Source organism: Phyllobates terribilis, unplaced genomic scaffold, assembly GCF_046119375.1.
Source record: "Phyllobates terribilis strain yellow unplaced genomic scaffold, ASM4611937v1 Scaffold_8__6_contigs__length_399053987, whole genome shotgun sequence".
NCBI lineage: Eukaryota > Metazoa > Chordata > Amphibia > Anura > Dendrobatidae > Phyllobates > Phyllobates terribilis.
In genome coordinates, this window is record NW_027362768.1 from 67,767,667 (window position 1) to 67,789,066 (window position 21,400).

General features: G+C 51.0%; 1 protein-coding gene across 3 annotated transcripts in view; it reads right to left on the reverse strand.

The window, feature by feature from the left end:
* Nucleotides 1-21,400, reverse strand: part of DDR2 (discoidin domain receptor tyrosine kinase 2) — a 1,082,289-nt gene that overhangs the window by 156,047 nt on the left and 904,842 nt on the right. The window lies entirely within an intron of this gene.

A 21,400-nucleotide genomic window follows, 5' to 3' on the forward strand; every position in this document is an offset into this window, starting at 1 on the left:
CCTACCTTTCTGTCCCAATTTCTAGGCAGCCACGGAACACCACTGTTGAAGCCAGAGCAGTATGAAAAGGTTGTTGGTTGGATAGCAGACAATGCTTCCAGTGAGTTTGCCACCATCACCACCTGGTCTTCCACACAGTCCAGTCTCAATAGCCGTGAGTCTGGACCACATGTTTCTCACCCTGATCCTCCTTCCTTCCACCATGCCGAGTACCCGGAGACAAGTGATCCTAAACTTGGACACTTTAAAGAGCTATTCACATTTCCATTTATAGATTCTGGCCTCTCGCTCGGTCCGCTTCAAGCGGGGCAAGAGGAGATCGCATGTAGCGATGCCCAAATATTTATGCAGCCAGGGTCACATGACGTTGATGGTGGGAACGTGAAATTACTGTTGCAAGAGGTGGTTGATGATGATGATGATGATGATGAGATACAATTGCCAGAAAGTTAGGAGGAGGCCCAGGGTGCATACGTGGAAGACGAGGTGGTGGACGATGAAGTCACTGACCCAACCTGGCAAGGTGACATACATAGCAAGGACAGCAACACAGAGGGGGGGGAGGCGTAGCAACACAACAGGCAGGAAAAAGCAGTGGTGTGGCCACAGACACAAGGCACGCAACTGTTCCCCAAAACACCAATACCAGGGAAGCTGCCAGTCCAACTGGTAGGTCTTCCAGAGTCTAGCTCTTTTTTTAATTCTGTCCAGTTAACCCCAAAAAGGCCATTTGCAACATCTGCTATGCCAGCATTAGCAGGGGCAGCAAAACTACTAGCCTGACCACCACCAGCATGTTCAGGCACATGACATCAAAGCACCTGACTAGTTGGGCCGAATGCCAGGGTCCAGAAACAGTGTCTGCAAGTGACAACACAGCTTCTTCCCCTGTTGTGCGTGCACGCCAAGCCTCCGTTCATGATGCAGACCAAGATGCCTCCCATCTTGCACCTGTCGTTGCACACTTGCAACTATCACCGTGAGCAGCCACGTCCACGTCCTTGTTCCAGCGCAGTGTTCAGTTGTCCATACCCCAGTCCTTTGAATGCAAGTTCAAATACGCAGCCAACCACCCACAGTGCACAGCACTAAAGTGCCACATTTCTCAACTGCTTGCACTGGAAATGTTGCCTTTAAGTCTTTTGGAGACACAAGCTTTCCACAACCTCATGGTGGCGGCCGTTCCTCCGTACTCGGTCCCCACCCGCCACCATTTCTCCTGGTGTGCTGTCACAAGCACGTGTCCCAGAATATTAGCCATGCCCTCAACAATGCAGTTACTGGGAAGGTCCACTTATCCATGGACACATGGCCAAGGATGGTACATCTCACTGACTGTACACTGGGTTATTATTGTGGAAGCCGGGACCCAGTCGGACCCAAGGACGGAACACATTCCTCTCAACGCCGAGGATTGCGGGCCCTGGGTCAATCACGGTTGCCCCCACATTCAACAGTTCCTGCACCTCCTCCTCTTCAGCCTCCATCTTTGAAATGACCACTTCAGTCGGAAGCTGGAAGCACTGCAGCAGTTCCTTGGCCAAGCGGCAATAGGCTGAGCTGAAGCTAATATGCTTAGGTGACAAACCGCACACCACTGCAGAGTTGTTGAAAGCTGTAACAGAGCAGGCAGATCTGTGTCTGTCCCCACTGAACCTACACCCAGGCATGGTTGTGCTTGACAATGGCTGGAACCTGATGGCGCCTCTTAAGCTAAGCAAGCTCGCACATGTACCATGCCTGGCCCATGTGCTCAACCTAGTGGTTCAGCAGTATCTCAAAACCTACTCGGATCTGCCTGAGCTGCATGTGAAAGTACGCCGAGTGTGTGCCCATTTCAGAAAGTCAGCTACAGCTTCTGCCGCCCTCTCTGTGCTTGCAGGTCACCGACTGGTGTGCGATGTCACCACGTGTTGGAACTCAATGTTGCATATGTTGGGAAGGATTTGTGAGCAGCAGAGGGCAGTTGTTGAGTACCACCTTCATCACGCCCATCTGTATTCAGGTCAGCATCCGCACATAAGAGCTGATGAATGGGCATGGATGTCTGACATCTGTGCCGTTCTCCAAAAACTTTGAGAACTCCACCAAGATGCTGAGCAGCAATGATGCCATAATTAGCATCACCATTCCGTTTCTCTGTCTTCTGAAATGCTCGCTGCTCACAATTAAAGAGGAAGCATTGAAGGTGGAGCACGATGTGATGGAGCAAGGAACTATACAGGGTGATGCCACACAGCCCTGCCTCATCGCATCTCAACGGGGATTGGATGATAATGAGGAGGAGTAGGAAGAGGAGGAACAGTAGCTGGTTTCCTGCACTACAGACGGTACTACCCACACAACATTCATACCATCTGTTCAGCGTGGATGGCCTGAGCAGAGGGAGAATGAGGAGGACCAGGAGGAGAATGAGGAGGAGAACTTGGTGGGGACAGGGAAGTGTTGGCTGCTGACAGTCTGGCACACATGGCTGACTTTATGTTCCACAGCCTTTCCCGTGACCCTCGCGTTGTATGCATTTTGGGCGACAGTAATAACTGGTTGGTCAAACTTCTAGACCAGCACTACAAAGAGAACCTTCCCATGGCGGAGAGGTCTAATAAAATGTTGCAATACCAGAAGGCCATTGTTGAAGAATTATTAAAAAAATTCACAGCTGGCAAAGTTGGTGACAGAGGTCACAGGTCCTTGGACAAACAAGGAGTACAGGCGAGGGAGACACAAACCAGATGCAGCAGAGGCAGGGGAACACGGGGTGACAAGGAGGGAAATGTTATGGAATATACAAAAGGAGTACCTTTCCGACCGTATCAGCGTCCTCTGTGAATTCCTGTGTCTTATAACTATTGGTTATCCAAGCTGGATGCATGGCATGAACTGCCTGCCCTGCCACTAGCATTTTGTCAGAGTGGGTTTTTAGTGCTGCCGGGGGTATTATAACTGATAGGCGCATCCGCCTGTTGACTGGAAATGTTGACAGGCTGACTTTAATGAAAATGAACAAGGGCTGGTTTGGGACAGATGTCTTGACACCATCGAGGGAAGAGGGGGTCTCTTCACATGCACCTCTTCACTACTCCCAGACATGTGTATATGCTTCATGTTATTTTGCCTACTTTATGTCTCCCTCCTCCTTCTCCTCATCCTCCACCACCATATCAACAGGATGACCATCATGCAACATAGACAATTATTTTTTAAGGGTGTTTATGATGCCTGTAGGAACTACTTTTCGAAGCCTATCACTAAAATTATGTATGTTATACAGTATGTTCATGTATACCCACAGGGGTAGATGTTTTAAGCCCATGCACTTAGAGCATGGGCATTACCAGTATTGGAGACTTACTCCTTAATAATGTGATAACATTTTTTAATGAGGATCTCCTCTACATCTCTTCAAAGCAGTATTGGAGTGCATCATAATTTTTGGCAGCCCTTGCAGTCACTGCATACGCAATAACAGCATATGAGACGCACTCCTTCATAATTGGAAATTTTTTTTTAATGAGGCTCTCCTCTAAGGCTATGTGCCCACGTTGCGGACCTGAAGCATATTTTTTACGCTTCTCCCTGGCGGGAAAATCGCATGCGGATATTACATGCGGTTTTCCCGCCAGGTAGAAGCGTTTGTGAGGCGTCTTTGCATGCATTTCCGCATGTGGGTTATCAAGCACTTCTCCAAGCATCACTTGGAAAAGTGATTGACAACTTGTTCTGAATGGTAAAAAATAAAAAAATAAACTTTATACTCACCTTCTGATGCATTCTCTGCCCCGTCCGGAGTCTTGAGCGGCTCACGCTGTTGTGTGCAGGACCTGGGTTGACGTCATTGAGTCATGTGGTGGGTCACATGACTCAATGACATGGCAGGTCCTTCAGACAACAGCGCGACGGAGGGAAAACATCAGAAGATAAGTATAAACTTTATTTTATTCTTTTTTTTACTGGTTCTTTGGTACCCAGGTCTGGATGAGAGTCTCCTCTCATCCAGACTTGGGTACCATCCGCACATTGATTCCGCTGCGCTTCCGCAAAATTAATGAACATGCTGCGGATTTTTGACCGCAGCATATACGCTGCGGAAAAATCCGCAGCATGGGCATTGACATTGCGGAATGCCATTGGGGACCATGGGGTGCGGATATACATGCGTTTTTCAAGCGTTTACGCTGCGGAAATTCCGCAGCATATACGCTTGAAAAACGTTACGTGGGCACACAGCCTAAGTCTCTTCAAAGGGGTATTGGAGTGGAGTGTGTCTTAATTTTCGGCAGCCCTTGAACTTGCTGCATACGCAATAACAGTATAGGAGACCCACTCCTTTATAATGGGAATATTTTTTTTTAATGAGGCCCTCCTCTAAGTCTCTTCAAAGGGGTATTGGAGTGCATCCTAATTTTTGCAGCCCTTGAACGTGCTGCATACGCAATAACAGTATAGGAGACCCACTCCTTAAGAAGGGAAAAAAAGCACTGAAGCCCTTCACTACATCTATTCAAAGGGGTATTGGAGTGCATTCTAATTTTTGCAGCCCTTGAACTTGCTACATATGAAATAACAGTATAGGAGACCCTCTCCTGTGCTGTATGTTGCAGTACAGTTAAGTGTTGAAGAATTATTTCAAAAAGTGCCATCTGACAAAGCTGTCAGCAGTGTTGTCATGGACAACCAATGAGTACAGGTGAGGGAGAAACAAAGCAGATGCAGCAGAGGCAGGGGAACACCGTCAGAGGTCTTGGTCAGTTTTCTCAGACCCTCCCAGCGCCCAGGGCCTGATGCTCGTGTTACTCTGAAAAGGAGGGAAAAGTTTTGGAAGATGATAAAGGACTATTTTGCGACTGTACCAGCATCCTCCGGGATTCCTCTGTGCATTACAACTATTGGGTATCCAAGCTGAACACATGGCATGAACTGTCTATCTACGCCTTGGAGGTCCTGGCCTCTAGCGTTTTGTCAGAAATGGTTTTTAGTGCCACCAGGGTATTATAACAAATGCGCAATAACAGAAATGGAGAGCCACTCCTTAATAATGGGAAAGCCAATTCAAATCGATTCTATGTTGTACAATATTACTAGTGATGAGTGAATATGCTCGAAAAACGATCGTAAGTTTCAAATTCGGCACGAATATGGCACATTCGGATTCGTGATCGGAAACCCAAGCATTTTTTATTAAAATCGGCAAAAATCAGTTAAATTCAGTGAAAAAATGCTGGAAATTATTGCGTTGCAACTACAGTATTTTTAACACTTTGGCTAGCATAATGGTGGGGCATGATGAGCGGGGGGACGTGTTTTATGAGGGGAGGGGCTGGGGAGAGCCTACAGGAGCTGAGTGCAGCGGCGCGCTTGTAACATAGTAACTACACTGTGTTCCAAATTATTCTGCAAATAATATTTTCTCAGATTTTCCCAAATTACCTATATGAATTGCAGTCATTGTAATTTTCCAGTCAAATAACTATTAGAGTACAATTGAAAGGTTTTTATACAAACTGCCTATGATAACAGTATATTTTTTAAAAAATAAAACACTCAAACTGCACTCAAAATGCATGTTCCAAATTATTATGCACAGCAAAGTTTTCAACCTTTTCATTTTAATAAAGAACAAAAAAATGGTCATTTTTGAAATTATAAGCATTAGCAGGTTATTACAAACTGAAATCTGTTATGCACACGCCCGGGCTAAGCGGCGTGTGCGTGTGATTGGTAGTGATTCCACTGGACCGTGCCGGAGAGTGAATGCCTGGAGGGGCGTGACTAAGTATTCACCCGATCCGACCAGGGTCGCACGACGGCATACGACGCCAGTGCACCAAGGAGGAACCGAGCAGAGGGACCAGGTGCTACTCCAGGACAGACCCCGGACACGGCTGTTGACCCACACAGGGGAATACAGGAACAGGCTGGTAGGCTGGCACACAGACTGGAGGGTATAGGCAGGCACGACTGGTATGCAGGCAGGCGGGTATGCAGGCAGGGGGGTAAAGGCAAGCACAGCTAGAGTGCAGACAGGGAGGCACTAGCAGGTAGGAACACAGGCGGGATAGGACCCAGTACACACCGGGACTCAGGAACAATACAGGCAGAGGGTTACAGGCAAGCACAGCTAGAGTGCAGACAAGGCTGAGCAGGGAGGACAGGGCTCTGTTCACACGGAACAGACAGGAAGGGAAAGACAGAGCCAGATACTCACACAGTACTTGCAGAGACAACAAGCAGGAGTTAGGTACGAGTTCAGACTCTGCAGAAAAAGGAAGGGAACGGACATAGAGGCAAAACAGGTAAAGGACAGGAGAGAGTTCAGACTGGAACTGAGTGTACGGAGGAGACCGACACTGCAGAGGGATACAGGAGCGGGTCTGGGAATACGGCCCCCAGAGAGGCGGAACGAACAGGCAAGGAGCGTGTTCAGACAGGACAGACCAGACACAGGAGCGGGTCTAGGAAATCGGCCACTAGAAGGCGAGAGGAACAGGCTAGGAGCGAGTTCAGACAGGACAGACAAGAGAGCACAGAAAGGACTCAGTTCAGACACGGGAGCTGATACCGCAAAGCAGGAGACATACAGGACTCGGTTCAGACACGGGAGCTGATACCGCAAAGCAGGAGACATACAGGACACAGTTCAGACACGGGAGCTGATACCGCAAAGCAGGAGACATACAGGACTCAGTTCAGACACGGGAGCTGATACCGCAAAGCAGGAGACATACAGGACTCAGTTCAGACACGGGAACTGATACAAAAAGCAGGAGACAAGAGACGGGACCTGGCACCTTCAGAGTGCAAGCACACACTGAAGGAAACACTATGCTCAGGCAGGGATAGAAGGGAGCTGCTGAGCTATATACCAAGTGACAGACAGCAATAGGCTGAGGACGCACAAGGGGTGTGACCCACAGCAGGTACAAAAGGCAGGAAGTGATCGGGCGCCGCCCTTAAGCAGCAGAAACAGACACAAACAGACAGCATGGAGGGAAGCCAGAGAGACATTCTGGACAGGAGATCAAGTGCGCCCTCTTGCACAGTGGGAGATGGACCACCATGCAAGGACGCCGCCAGGTATGTTACAGTACCTCCCCCCTTACGCCCCCTCTTCTTCAGGCCTGCCAGAATCTTCCGCAGGGAATTCGAGGGCCAGTCGTTCACTGGGTTGGAGGGGGACAGAGACTTAAGGGTAATCTCTGCTTCGAGGTACATCTTGTCAAGCTCACAGGAAGAAATAGACGGGTTATCAGGTACATAATGAGGAAAAGTCACTGTCTCTTTGTTATCTGGTGGTATCCCGGAGGATTCAGGAAACAACTGGAGGTCCTCCGCCGGGTCAGAAGAGTGCAGAGGCTCAGAGAAAACAACTGCTTCAGAGTACACTAGGTCGGACTCACTGGAGGAAGCAGGCGAGGTATCGGGTACCGAGTATAGGAAAGTCTCTGTCCATTCACCACCAGGTGGCACCCCGAAGGGTTCTGAACACAACTGGAGGTCCTCCGCCTGGTCGGAGGGGTGTAGAGACTCGGGAGTAACCTCTGCTTCGGAGTACACTAGGTCGGACTCACTGGACGAAGCGAGCGAGGTATCAGGTACAGGATATAGGAAAGTCTCTGTCCATTCACCACCAGGTGGCACCCCGAAGGATTCTGAACACAACTGGAGGTCCTCCGCCTGGTCGGAGGGGTGTAGAGACTCAGGAGTAACCTCTGCTTCGGAGTACACTAGGTTGGACTCACTGGACGAAGCGAGCGAGGTATCAGGTACAGAGTATAGGAAAGTCTCTGTCCATTCACCACCAGGTGGCACCCCGAAGGATTCTGAACACAACTGGAGGTCCTCCGCCTGGTCGGCGGGGTGTAGAGACTCGGAGGTAACTACCACTTTGGGGTACCCATTGTCAGGCTCACAGGACGAAGCGGACAAAGTATTGTGTACCGGGTGTAGAGAAGTCTCTCTCCATTTGTCATCGAGTGGTATCCCGGAGGGTTCAGGAGGCAACAGGGGATCCTCCGCTAGGTAGTAGAGGTGCACAGACTCTGAGGTAACCACAGCTTTGGAGCATCCTTGGACATGCACACCGGTTAAAGAGAGAGAAGCATCTGATGCCGGGTGCAGGAAGTTCTCCTGTGTGGAGTCTGGATGGGCAGAAGTCTCTTCAGCCAGGAGAACTGGTGCACTACCCACGCACATTACCCATTGGGGTTTCTCCGGGATACAGGGAGATGAAGCTTCAGTAGGGACTTCAAGGTTGGGGTCAGGAGGTCTCAGGGAGGACAGACCCTGGCGTGACGGCTTGCCTCTAAGTCTAGCACGTCTGGACTGCCTCTTGAGGTTGAGAGAAGTATTCCGGAAAGCGTAGTCACCCTGTGAGGATTCTGGGTGGGCAGTAGTCTCATTGGGCTGGAGGACTATTGCGCTACCCACACACATTACCCGTCGGGGCTGCTCCGGGATATTGGGAAGTGAAGCTTCAGCAGGGGCTTCAGAGTTAGGGTCCTCGAAGACCATACGAAAGGCCACCAGGAAGGCCTGCAGGTCAAGGATGACAGGATCCCATGCTTCCCATAGGGGGGTGACCCATTTCAAGGCATCACCCGCTAGGTAGTCAATCATAAAGGCCACTTTAGCCCAATCGGAAGGAAAATAGAGAGGGTAGGCCTTAAAGTGTAGCATGCATTGCTCCACAAATGCACGACACTGTCTTGGATCCCCATAGTAACGTGGCGGATCCGCAGGAACGAGGGCTGATAGATCCATCTGGACGGGTGCGTAATTCGCCTGGAACTCAGCTAAAGGGGGAAAAAAATGTATTTATTTTATTTTAATGCATGTATTCGCTGGAAAAACTTCTCAAAGAGCGAAGGCCGTGGGGCTCAACGGGAACCATGGCCTGAGCATGCTGTTATGCACACGCCCGGGCTAAGCGGCGTGTGCGTGTGATTGGTAGTGATTCCACTGGACCGTGCCGGAGAGTGAATGCCTGGAGGGGCGTGACTAAGTATTCACCCGATCCGACCAGGGTCGCACGACGGCATACGACGCCAGTGCACCAAGGAGGAACCGAGCAGAGGGACCAGGTGCTACTCCAGGACAGACCCCGGACACGGCTGTTGACCCACACAGGGGAATACAGGAACAGGCTGGTAGGCTGGCACACAGACTGGAGGGTATAGGCAGGCACGACTGGTATGCAGGCAGGCGGGTATGCAGGCAGGGGGGTAAAGGCAAGCACAGCTAGAGTGCAGACAGGGAGGCACTAGCAGGTAGGAACACAGGCGGGATAGGACCCTGTACACACCGGGACTCAGGAACAATACAGGCAGAGGGTTACAGGCAAGCACAGCTAGAGTGCAGACAAGGCTGAGCAGGGAGGACAGGGCTCTGTTCACACGGAACAGACAGGAAGGGAAAGACAGAGCCAGATACTCACACAGTACTTGCAGAGACAACAAGCAGGAGTTAGGTACGAGTTCAGACTCTGCAGAAAAAGGAAGGGAACGGACATAGAGGCAAAACAGGTAAAGGACAGGAGAGAGTTCAGACTGGAACTGAGTGTACGGAGGAGACCGACACTGCAGAGGGATACAGGAGCGGGTCTGGGAATACGGCCCCCAGAGAGGCGGAACGAACAGGCAAGGAGCGTGTTCAGACAGGACAGACCAGACACAGGAGCGGGTCTAGGAAATCAGCCACTAGAAGGCGAGAGGAACAGGCTAGGAGCGAGTTCAGACAGGACAGACAAGAGAGCACAGAAAGGACTCAGTTCAGACACGGGAGCTGATACCGCAAAGCAGGAGACATACAGGACTCGGTTCAGACACGGGAGCTGATACCGCAAAGCAGGAGACATACAGGACACAGTTCAGACACGGGAGCTGATACCGCAAAGCAGGAGACATACAGGACTCAGTTCAGACACGGGAGCTGATACCGCAAAGCAGGAGACATACAGGACTCAGTTCAGACACGGGAACTGATACAAAAAGCAGGAGACAAGAGACGGGACCTGGCACCTTCAGAGTGCAAGCACACACTGAAGGAAACACTATGCTCAGGCAGGGATAGAAGGGAGCTGCTGAGCTATATACCAAGTGACAGACAGCAATAGGCTGAGGACGCACAAGGGGTGTGACCCACAGCAGGTACAAAAGGCAGGAAGTGATCGGGCGCCGCCCTTAAGCAGCAGAAACAGACACAAACAGACAGCATGGAGGGAAGCCAGAGAGACATTCTGTACAGGAGATCAAGTGCGCCCTCTTGCACAGTGGGAGATGGACCACCATGCAAGGACGCCGCCAGGTATGTTACAAAATCAAACAGTTTTCAACTCAAAACTTTATTCTAGGTGATGTAACATTTGCACATAGGACCGCTTGTTCGAAAAGAGCTTCTGAACTCTCTCATTCAGTGAATTTGTCAGGTTTTGGATGGTTTCTGCTTCAATTGTTTTGCATGAGGACCAAATACCCTCCCAGAGCTGTTGCTTAGATGTGAACTGCCTCCCGCCATCATAGACACTCCTTTTGATGATGCTCCAGAGGTTCTCAATGGGGTTGAGGTCAGGGGAGCATGGGGGCCACACCATAAGTTTGTCCCCTTTTATGCCCACAGCAGCCAGAGATGCAGATGTGTTATGTGCAGCATGAGACGGTGCATTATCATTCATGAAAATGATCTTGCTGCGGAATGCACGGTTCTTCTTCTTGAACCATGGACGGAAGTGCTGTTTGAGAAACTCAACATACATTATGGAGTTCATCTTTACCCCTTCAGGGATCCTAAAAGGGCCGACAATCTCTCTCCCCATGATTCCAGCCCAAAACATTACTCCGCCTCCTCCTTGTTGGCGCCATAGCCATGTTTGCATGGGGTGTCCATCAACCAGCCATCCTCCACTACACAGTGTAGTGATGAATTACTCGGTGCTCGCCCGAGCATCATGGTGCTCGAGATGCTCGGCGCTCGGCGAGTATTTCCGGTTGCTCGGGCAGGAACTCGGGTCCCCTCCCTGCATGTTTGGCGCTCTTTAGAGAGCCAATGAACATGCAGGGATTGCCTGCCATGCACTGTAATGCCGTAGCCATGTTAGTTGTGGGAATTACAGTGATTGACTGGCCGCACAGCGTCATCAGGTCTATATAAGACCTGCCGCCGCCATGCTTGTCACAGTCACTCCGGATCAGACAGTGTAGGAGAGCTGCTGCTGTGTCAGGGAGAGATTTAATCATGTATTAGGTAGTGTAGGGAGATAAACCATACATTACACATATCCATCTTAACAAACAGTCCTTTTGAGGACTAATTAATCCATCTGCAGAGATATCAGGCAGGCAGTGTATATAGGCAGGCAAGCAGGGTATATAACAGACTGCAGTGCACATAGGACATAAGAGGCTCCATTCCAGTTCTGCCTTCTGCTGCTGTTATCTTCCTAGAAATAGGCCCAGGTCTCAGGAATAATTTTTTTTGCATCTTAATCCTCATAATTTGCTTAAAAAGCAATCCAGAGTACACGGTTTTTCTGCGTCATTTGCTTGTTGGCACTGCAGAATACAGCCAGGTCCTTTCCATATTACAGCACTAAAAATCCAGCTATTTAAAACTGTGTTTTCTCCATCACACGGATCACATATACGTTTTCAGAAAATACTGCCATTTCTGGTCTCCATTAAAAAAAAATTTCAGTGTGTCAGTGAAGCAATTGACACCAGATTGCTGTTCAAAATAGTTACCTACAGGCCAGGTATTTAAAACTGTGTTTTCTCCGTCACACGGATCACAGATACGTTTTCAGAAAATACTGCCATTTCTGGCCTCCATTAAAAATGTTTTCAGTGTGTCAGTGAAGCAATTCACAGTAGTTTGCTGTTCAAACTACTTACCTACAGGCCAGGTATTTAAAACTGTGTTTTCTCCATCAAACGGCTCACATATAAGTTCGCTCCAAGCTCAGTCATTTGTAGTGAGCGTGGAAGATACTGTCCTCCATTTAAAGTGGGCAAGGCACGTGGCAAGGAATGGGGAACTGGACATGATGGTAATGGTGCATGCAAAGGCCGAGTACAAGGCCATGGGCAAGCCGAAATTGTGCCACAACAAACACCCACATATTCTCGCCTGACCTTCCTGTCCCAATTTCTAGGGGACTGCAGCACACCACTATTGTACCCAAAGCAGTGTCAAAAGGTTGTTGGTTGGATAGCGGATAATGCTTCCAGTCACTTAGCCACCACCACCACCACCCTGTCTTCCAGACTGTCAAATCTCAGTAGCCGTGAGGCTGGACCGCATATTCCTCACCCTGATCCTCCTTCCTCCCACCATGCCGAGTACCCAGAGACAACTGATCCCACACTTGGATACTCTGAAGAGCTGTTCACTTTTCCATTTATAGATTCGGGCCTCTCGCCCAGTCCACTTGAAGCGGGGAAAGAGGAGATCACGTCTAACAATGCCCAAATATTTGAGCAGCCACGGTCACATGAAGGCGATGGTGGGAAAGTGTCACAAGAGGTGGACGATGATGAGACAATTGCCAGAAAGTCAGGAGGACCAGGGTACGGAAGTGTAAGACGAGGTGGTGGACGATATAGTAACTGACCCAACCTGGCAGGAGGACATGCACAGCGAGGACAGCAGCACACAGGGGGAGGGAGGCAGAGCACCCCAACAGGCAGGAAGAAGCAGTGTGGTGGCCGCAGACAGAAGGCAGGCAACCGTTCCCCGTAACACCAACACGAAGGAAGTTGCAGGACAACTGTTAGGTCTTCCCGAGTCTGGTTGTTTTTTAAAGACTCTGCCAATAACCCCAAAAAGGCCATTTGCACCACCTGCTAGGCCATCATCAGCAGGGGTTTCAAAACAACCAGCCTGACCACCACCAGCATGATCAGGCACATGGCAGCAAAGCACTCGACTTTGTGGGCCGAACACCAGGGCAAGGAAAAGTGTCTGCGGGTGGCACCATTGCTTCTTCCGCTTTTGTGAATGCAAGCTAATCCCCTGTCCATGGTGCATGCGAAGATGCCTCCTGCCCTGCACCTGTCGTTGCACACTCTCAGGTAGCAGCATCAGGAAGCACGTCCATGTCCTTGTCCCAGCGCAGCGTTCAATTGTCCATACCACAGTCCTTGGAACGCGAGCGCAAATATGCAGCCCACGCTCCACAGGCCACACTACTAAATTCTCACATTTCACGACAGCTTGCACTCGAAATGTTGCCTTTTTGGCTCGTGGAGACTGAAGCATTCCGCAACCTGATGGCGGCGGCCGTCCCTCGGTACTCGGATCCAGCCGCGACTATTTCTCCCAGGGTTCCGTCCCCGCATTACATAAGCACGTGTCCCAATACATTAGCCGTGCTCTCAACAACGCAGTAACCGGTAAATTCCACCTAACCATGGATACGTGGACAAGTGCTTGTGGGCAGGGACGGTACATCTCGCTGATGGCACACTGGTTTAACATAGTGCAAGCCGGGACCCAGTCGGACCTTGGGACGGAACACGTCCTCCCGACGCCAAGGATTGCGGGCCCTAGGTCAATCAGGGTTGCCCCATGGTCTACAGCTCCTGCACCTCCTCCTCCTCAGCCTCCTCCTCCTCTTCAGCCTCCATATCCGAAATGACCACATCAGTCACAAGCTGGAAGCACTGCAGCACTGCCTCGGACAAGCAGTAACAGGCTGTGCTGAAGCAAATATGCTTAGGTGAAAAACCTATATCATACTGGGTGATTAAACACAGCCAAGACTTATCTCATCCCAACGTGGATTGGGTGACAATGAGGAAGAGGAGGAGGAGGAAGGTAGTTTCATGCACTATAGATGGTACTACCTGCACAGCTGTCATACCGTCCGTTCAGCGTGGATGGCCAGAGGACAGAGAGGAGAAGGAGGATGAGGAGAGCATGGTCAGTCATCCTCTTGGTGAGGACACGGAAGTCTTGCCTGTAAGTAGTCTGGCACTCATGGCTGAGTTTATGTTACGCTGTCTATCACATGTCCCTCGCATTCTCAAAATTTTGGGTGACAGTCACTGTTACGCTCGCGCCCGGACTGACTGGCGTGAGCGTGATTAGTGATCCCACTGGACCATGAACCGAGGAGTGCCTGGAGGGGCGTAACTAAGTATCAACTCGGTCCGACCAAGGTCACACGGCGGCTCAGTTGACTCCGTGAACCAGGGAGGAACCGAGCAGAAGGACCAGGTGCTACTCCAGGTCAGACCCCGGTCACAGTTATTGACCCCCAATGGGGAATGCAGGAACAGGCAGGTTAGGCTGGCATACAGACAGGTGGGTACTGGCAGGCGCGGCTGGTATGAAGACAGGTGGGTATTGGTAGTCACGGCTGGAATGCAGACAGGTGGGCACTGGCAGGCACGGCTGGCATGCAGACAGGCGGGTACTGGCAGGTAGGAACACAGGCAGGATAGGGACCAGTGCAGACTGGGACACAGGAATGGAGCCGCAGGTGCGGTGGACAGCAGAGCAGAGCGAAACCGCAGATGCGGTGAACAAGCAGAGCAGAGCGAAACCGCCAATGTGATGAACAAGCAGAGCAGAGCGAAACCGCCGGTGCGGTGAACAAGCAGAGCAGAACCACCGGAGCGGTGAACAAACAGAGCAGGGCGAAACCGCAGGTGCGGCGAACAAGAAGGGCGGAGCAAGACCGCAGGTGCGGTGAACAAGCAGAGTAGAGCGGAACCGCAGGTGCGCTGAACAAGCAGAGCAGAGCGGAACCGCGGGTGCGGTGAACAAGCAGAGCGGAACCGCAGGTGGGGTGAACAAGCAGAGCAGAGCGGAACCGCTGGTGCAGTGAACAAGCAGAGCAGAGCGGAACCGCAGATGCGGTGAACAAGCAGAGCGGAACCGCAGGTGTGGTGAACAAGCAGAGCAGAACAGAGCAGAAGGTGCAGGCAGACAGGACAGGGCTCTGTTCACATGGAACAGATTGGAAAATACAGGAAGATGGTTAAAACACAGGAAGTAGATAGGGAGGCAGGGAATGGGGACAAGCAGAACCAGACGCACAAAAGGTACTTACAATGAAGTAGCGAGTGGACATAAAACTCACAAACAGAAGTACAGAGACAACGAGTTGGAGTTAGGTGCAGGTTCAGACACTGCAAGAAAAGGGAAAGTTCGGACATAGAGACAAACAGGGCTAGGACACTGTTCAGACAGGAACTGAACCGAGAACAAGATACAGGAAAGAGCCTGGGAACTCAGCCCCCAGGGTGGCGGAAACAGACTAGAAGTCAGAGATACATGTAACAGCCCTGGGTACTCAGCCCCCAGGGTGGCGGAAACAGACTAGATTCAGGACAGGACCTGGAAACTCACAGTTGCACAGAACACACTGTAAGAAAGTGTTGCTCAGGCACCTCCTACTGGGTGGAGGAGGTTTAAGTATCCAGTGACTCACAGCAATAGGCTGGGGATGCATTAGGACTGCGCACACTGTAGCTTTAAGAATCAGGAAGCAACAGCGCCGCCGCCCTAAGCCAGCAGACAAGAGACATACAAACAGCAGGTACTGGAGCAAAGTGTGCAGCCTGGCCTGATAGGTAAGATTGCGGTCTTGCATGGTGGGAGATGGTAAGCCATGCAAGCACGCCGCCAGGGATGTTACAGTACCCCCCCCTTTAAGCCCCCTCTTCTTCAAGCCAACAAGGACTTCCTGTAGAGAATTTGGAGGCCGATCCTTCTCTTCAAGAATATTTCCTCTTCTGTCCACTAGAGGGAGCAAAACTGGTCTCACCATCTTGGTGACTTGGATGCTTCCTCCCGTCGAGCCATCCTCAGCAACAGAGGAAGTGGGTGAAGTACCAGGAACAGGACACAGGAAAGTCTCTCTCCACTTGTTAATATCGGGTAGTACCCCAAAGGATTCACGGGACAACTGGAGGTCCTCCAACAGGTTGGATGGGTGCAATGACTCGGGGGTAACCACCGCCTTGATGTATACTTTGCCAAGCTTACTGGATGAAGTGGGCGAAGTACCAGGTACAGTGTGCAGAAAAGTCTCTCTCCATTTGTTATCAGATAGCACCCAGGAGGATTCAGGAGGCAACTGGAGGTCCTCCGCCTGGTTGGAGGGGTGCAGAGACTTGGAGGTAGCCACCGCCTTGAAGGACTTATTGCCTGATTTGTTAGAGATGGAGGATCCTTGCTTAGGGACCAACTTCAGTCTGGTTTCTGAGATGACACGTCTGCGAGGCGGGGCAGTGCCTAAAGCCAGATCATTGATGCAATCGTCGAGACTGTGTGGGGACAATGCTTCCACTTCCCTTCCTTTGGAGACTTCAGCGCACAGCGAGTCAGCGACTAGCAGATCTGGTGAAGAAGAAGAAGAAACTGCTGACGGTACTGAAGATATGGGGACTGGACACCCCTTGCACCTCAGCAGTCCCCCAGGAAACACCATGCAGGATCTCCAGACCTGAGCGGGCAGTAGATCTCTCGGCTCTGGACGACCTGTGGCTAAACCAGACAGCACCTAGAATGTGAACTTCTTCATGTGTAATGCTCCAATCTGAAGCTTAATTTGTACAGACATATTTTGACTGTTTCTGAGTAGGGCTCATCCTTCCGCTGACAATGCCCAAACCGGCTTCTGGAGTTGTCGGACAGGAAGCAGACACTGACTCTTTAAGGCTTTAAGCCCGAAACTTCCGGTTAATCCGAGGCCTTCACATGCCACGGAGACAGTCATGGTCATCTGTCAAGAGGAAACACTAACGCCAAGGGCAGCCTCTCCTACAGGCCTAATGTCTTGGGATTCTCCAACCTTCACTGGACAAAGACTGTCAGGGGGTCCAAAACAACCACAGCGGGACCGCAATCCGATTTTGTGACTGAGTTCAGGCCTCTGCTTTGCCTGACGAACATAGTCATCCTTCATGGATTCTGTGCGGATAGCTGTCTCTACTGACTGGGTAACAGGAGGTCTTTGGGAGGACAGAACCTGGCGTAACGGTTTACCTCTACGCCTTGCATGTCCGGACTGCCTCTTGAAGTTGGGAAGAGAAGTATTCTGTGGAGCATTGTCATCCTGTGTGGATTCTGTGTGGGCAGCAGTCTCTTCAGGTTGGAGAACTGGTAGGCTACCTACACACATCACCCATCGGGGCTTCTCCAGGATATTGGGAAGGGAAGCTTTAGCAGAATCTTCAGGATTAGGGTCATCGAAGACCATTAGAAAGGCCACCAGGAAGGCCTGAAGGACAGAGACAATAGGATCCCATGCTTCCCATAGGGGGGTGATCCATTTCAAGGCATCAACCATTAGGTAGGACATCAGAAATGCTACTTTAACCCGATCGGTAGGAAAATAGTGAACATAGAATTTGAAATGCAGCATGCATTGCTCCACAAATGCACGGCTTCATTTTGGATCCCCATAGTACCGTGGTGGATCCGCAGGAACAAGTGCTGATAGCTCCATTTGGGCTGGTGCGTAAATCGCCTGGACCTTAGCTTGCGAAAAAAAATTTCCTTGGTGCACTTATTCGCCAGACAAGGATTCAAATGTCTTTGAGAGCGAAGAGCCGTGGGGCTCAATGGGAACCATGGCCTGAGCAAACTGTTACGCTCGCGCCCGGACTGACTGGCGTGAGCTTGATTAGTGATCCCACTGGACCATGAACCGAGGAGTGCCTGGAGGGGCGTAACTAAGTATCAACTCGGTCCGACCAAGGTCACACGGCGGCTCAGTCGACTCCGTGAACCAGGGAGGAACCGAGCAGAGGGACCAGGTGCTACTCCAGGTCAGACCCCGGTCACAGCTGTTGACCCCCACTGGAGAATGCAGGAACAGGCAGGTTAGGCTGGCGTAGAGACAGGTGGGTACTGGCAGGCACGGCTGGAATGAAGACAGGTGGCTATTGAAAGTCCTGGCTGGCATGCAGACAGGCGGGTACTGGCAGGTTGGAACGCAGGCAGGATAGGGACCAATGCTGACTGGGACACAGGAACAGAGCCGCAGGTGCGGTGGACAGCAGAGCAGAGCGAAACAGCAGATGCGGCGAACAAGCAGAGGAGAGCGAAACCGCCAATGCGGTGAACAAGTAGAGCAGAGCGAAACCACCGGTGCGGTGAACAAGCAGAGCAGAACTGCCGGAGCGGTGAACAAACAGAGAAGGGCGAAAACGCAGGTGCGGCGAACAAGCAGAGCAGAGCAAAACCGCAGGTGCGGTGAACAAGCAGAGTAGAGCGGAACCGCAGGTGCAGTGAACAAGCAGAGCAGAGCGGAACCGCAGGTGCGGTGAACAAGCAAAGCAAAACCGCAGGTGCAGTGAACAAGCAGAGCAGAGCGGAACCGCAGTTGCGGTGAACAAGCAGAGCAGAGCAGAACCGCAGGTGTGGTGAACAAGCAGAGCAGAACCGCAGGTGCGGTGAACAAGCAGAGCAAAACCGCAGTGCGGTGAACAAGCAGAGCGGAGCGGAACCGTAGGTGCAGTGAACAAGCAGAGCGTAACCGCAGGTGTGGTGAACAAGCAGAGCGGAACCGCAGGTGCGGTGAACAAGCAGAGCGGACCTGCAGGTGCGGTGAATAAGCAGAGCAGAGCGAACCCACAGGTGCGGTGAACAAGAAGAGCATAGCGGAACCGCAGGTGCGGTGAACAATCAGAGCAGAGCGGAACCGCCGGTGCGGTGAACAAGCAGAGCAGAGCGGAACCGCAAGTGCGGTGAACAAGCAGAGCAGCGCGGAACCACAGGTGCAGTGAACAAGCAGAGCAGAGCAGAACCGCAGGTGCGGTGAACAAGCAGAGCGGAACCGCAGGTGCGGTGAACAAGCAGAGCAAAACCGCAGTGCGGTGAACTAGCGGAGCGGAACCGTACGTGCGGTGAACAAGCAAAGCGTAACCGCAGGTGTGGTGAACAAGCAGAGTGGAACCGCAGGTGCGGTGAACAAGCAGAGCGGACCTGCAGGTGCGGTGAATAAGCAGAGCAGAGCAGACCCACAGGTGCGGTGAACAAGCAGAGCGGAACCACAGGTGCGGTGAACAAGCAGCGCTGAGCGGACCTGCAGGTGCGGTGAACAAGCAGACCAGAGCGGAACCGCCGATGCGGTGAACAAGCAGAGCGGAACAGCAGGTGTGGTGAACAAGCAGAGCAGAGCGGAACCGCAGATGCGGTGAACAAGCAGAGCAGAACAGAGCAGAAGGTGCAGGCAGACAGGACAGGGCTCTGTTCACATGGAACAGACTGGAAAATACAGGAAGATGGTTAAAACACAGGAGGTAGAAATGGAGGCAAGGAAAGGGGACAAGCAGAACCAGATGCACACAAGGTACTTACAATGAAGTAGTGAGTTGACACAAAACTCACAAACAGAAGTACAGAGACAACGAGTTGGAGTAGGTGCAGGTTCAGACACTGCAGGAAAAGGGAAGGTTCGGACATAGAGACAAACAGGTAACGGCTAGGACACTGTTCAGACAGGAACTGAACCGGGAACAGGATACAGGAACGAGCCTGGGAACTAAGCCCCCAGGGTGGCGGAAACAGACTTGAAGTCAGAGATACAGGTAACGGCCCTGGGTACTCAGCCCCTAGGGTGGCGGAAACAGACCAGATTCAGGACAGGACCTGGCAACTCACAGTTGCACAGAACACACTGTAAGAAAGTGTTTCTCAGGCACCTCCTACTGGGTGGAGGGGGTTTAAGTATCCAGTGACTCACAGCAATAGGCTGGGGATGCATTAGGACTGCGCACACTGTAGCTTTAAGAATCAGGAAGCAACAGCGCCGCCACCCTAAGCCAGCAGACAAAAGACATACAAACAGCAGGTACTGGAGCAAAGTGTGCAGCCTGGCCTGATAGGTAAGATTGCGGTCTTGCAAGGTGGGAGATGGTAAACCATGCAAGCATGCCGTCAGGGATGTTACAGTCATTACCGATTGGGGACACTTCCAGACCCAAGCTACAAGGAGAACTTTATATGTCTTATTCCTGAGGCGGACACGTCTACAAAAATGGGGCTGTACCAGAAGGCCCTTGTTGCGGAACTATTAAAAAATTCCCATCTGAAAACGCTAACGGCAGAGGGCACACTTCGTTGGACAACCGAGGAGTACAGGCGAGAGAGACACAACTTCAATCCAGCAGAGGCAGGGGAACACTGTCAAAGTTCTGGGAGAGTTTTCTCAGACCTTCCCATCGGACAGGCCCTGAGGCGCGGGGTACTCTCACAAGGAGTGCAAAGTTTGGGAAGATGCTGAGGGAGTACCTTGCCGACCGTACCAACGTCATCCGTGATTCTGCTGTGCCTTATAATTAATGAGTATCCAATCTGGATGCAAGGAATGAACTGGCTCTCTTTGCCTTGGAGGTTCTGGCCTGCCCTGCCGCCAGCGTTTTATCAGAGCGGGATTTTAGTGCCGCTGGTGGAATTATAACTGATAAGCGCATCCGCCTGTCAACTGAAAATGCTGACAGGCTGGCTCTTATAAAAATGAACAAGGGCTGGATTGGGCCAGACTTTTCAACACCACTGAATGATAGCAGCGTAACATAAACTCCAATCCAGTGTCTTTTCTTGAGAGGTGTGTTCCCATGCACCTTTTCACACCCACACATGGGTATACACTTCCTGATTTTTTCTATTTGCTCTTGTCCTCCTCCTTCTCCTCATCCTTCACCACCATATCACCAGGGTGACCGAGGTCCGTGATGCAACACCCACATAATTTTTTTAAAGGGTGTTAATGATGCCCGTTAAAAAAAATGTTGATACAGTATGTTCATGCATACCCCCCAGGGGTAAATGTTTGTCAGCCCATACACTTAGTGCATGGGCATTACAAGTATAGGAGTCCAGCTCCTTTCTAATGGGAACATTTTTTATGAGGCCCTCCTCCACGTCTCTTCCAAGGGGCATTGAAGTGCCTCCAAATTTTTGGCAGCCCTTGCATTCACTGCATAGGACAAAACTATGGGAGACTCTCTCCTTTCTAATGGGAATTTGTTGTTGCTGTGGCCCTGCTCTATGTGTCTTTAAATTCTTAGTGGGGTTTTTCCTAAAATTCTCAACCGTTGGACTCACTGCATACCCTATAACTGTATAGCAAACTCTCTCCTTACTAATGGGAACATGTCGTACCTTGTTACTGTGGCCCTGCTCTGTGTGTCTTTAAATTCTTAGTGGGGTTTTTCCCAAATTTTGGCAGCCCTTTCAGTCATATCATGGGCATTACCACTTATAGGAGACCCGCTCCTTTATAATGGGACCATTTTTTTTTACTATGACCCTCCTCTATGTCTCTTCAAAGGGGTATTGGGTTGCATCCAATTTTTTGGCAGCCCTTGCAATCACTGGATACACAATAACAGTATAGGAGACCCACTTGTTTATAATGGGAACAACAAAGCAACGGCTGATAGCTCTC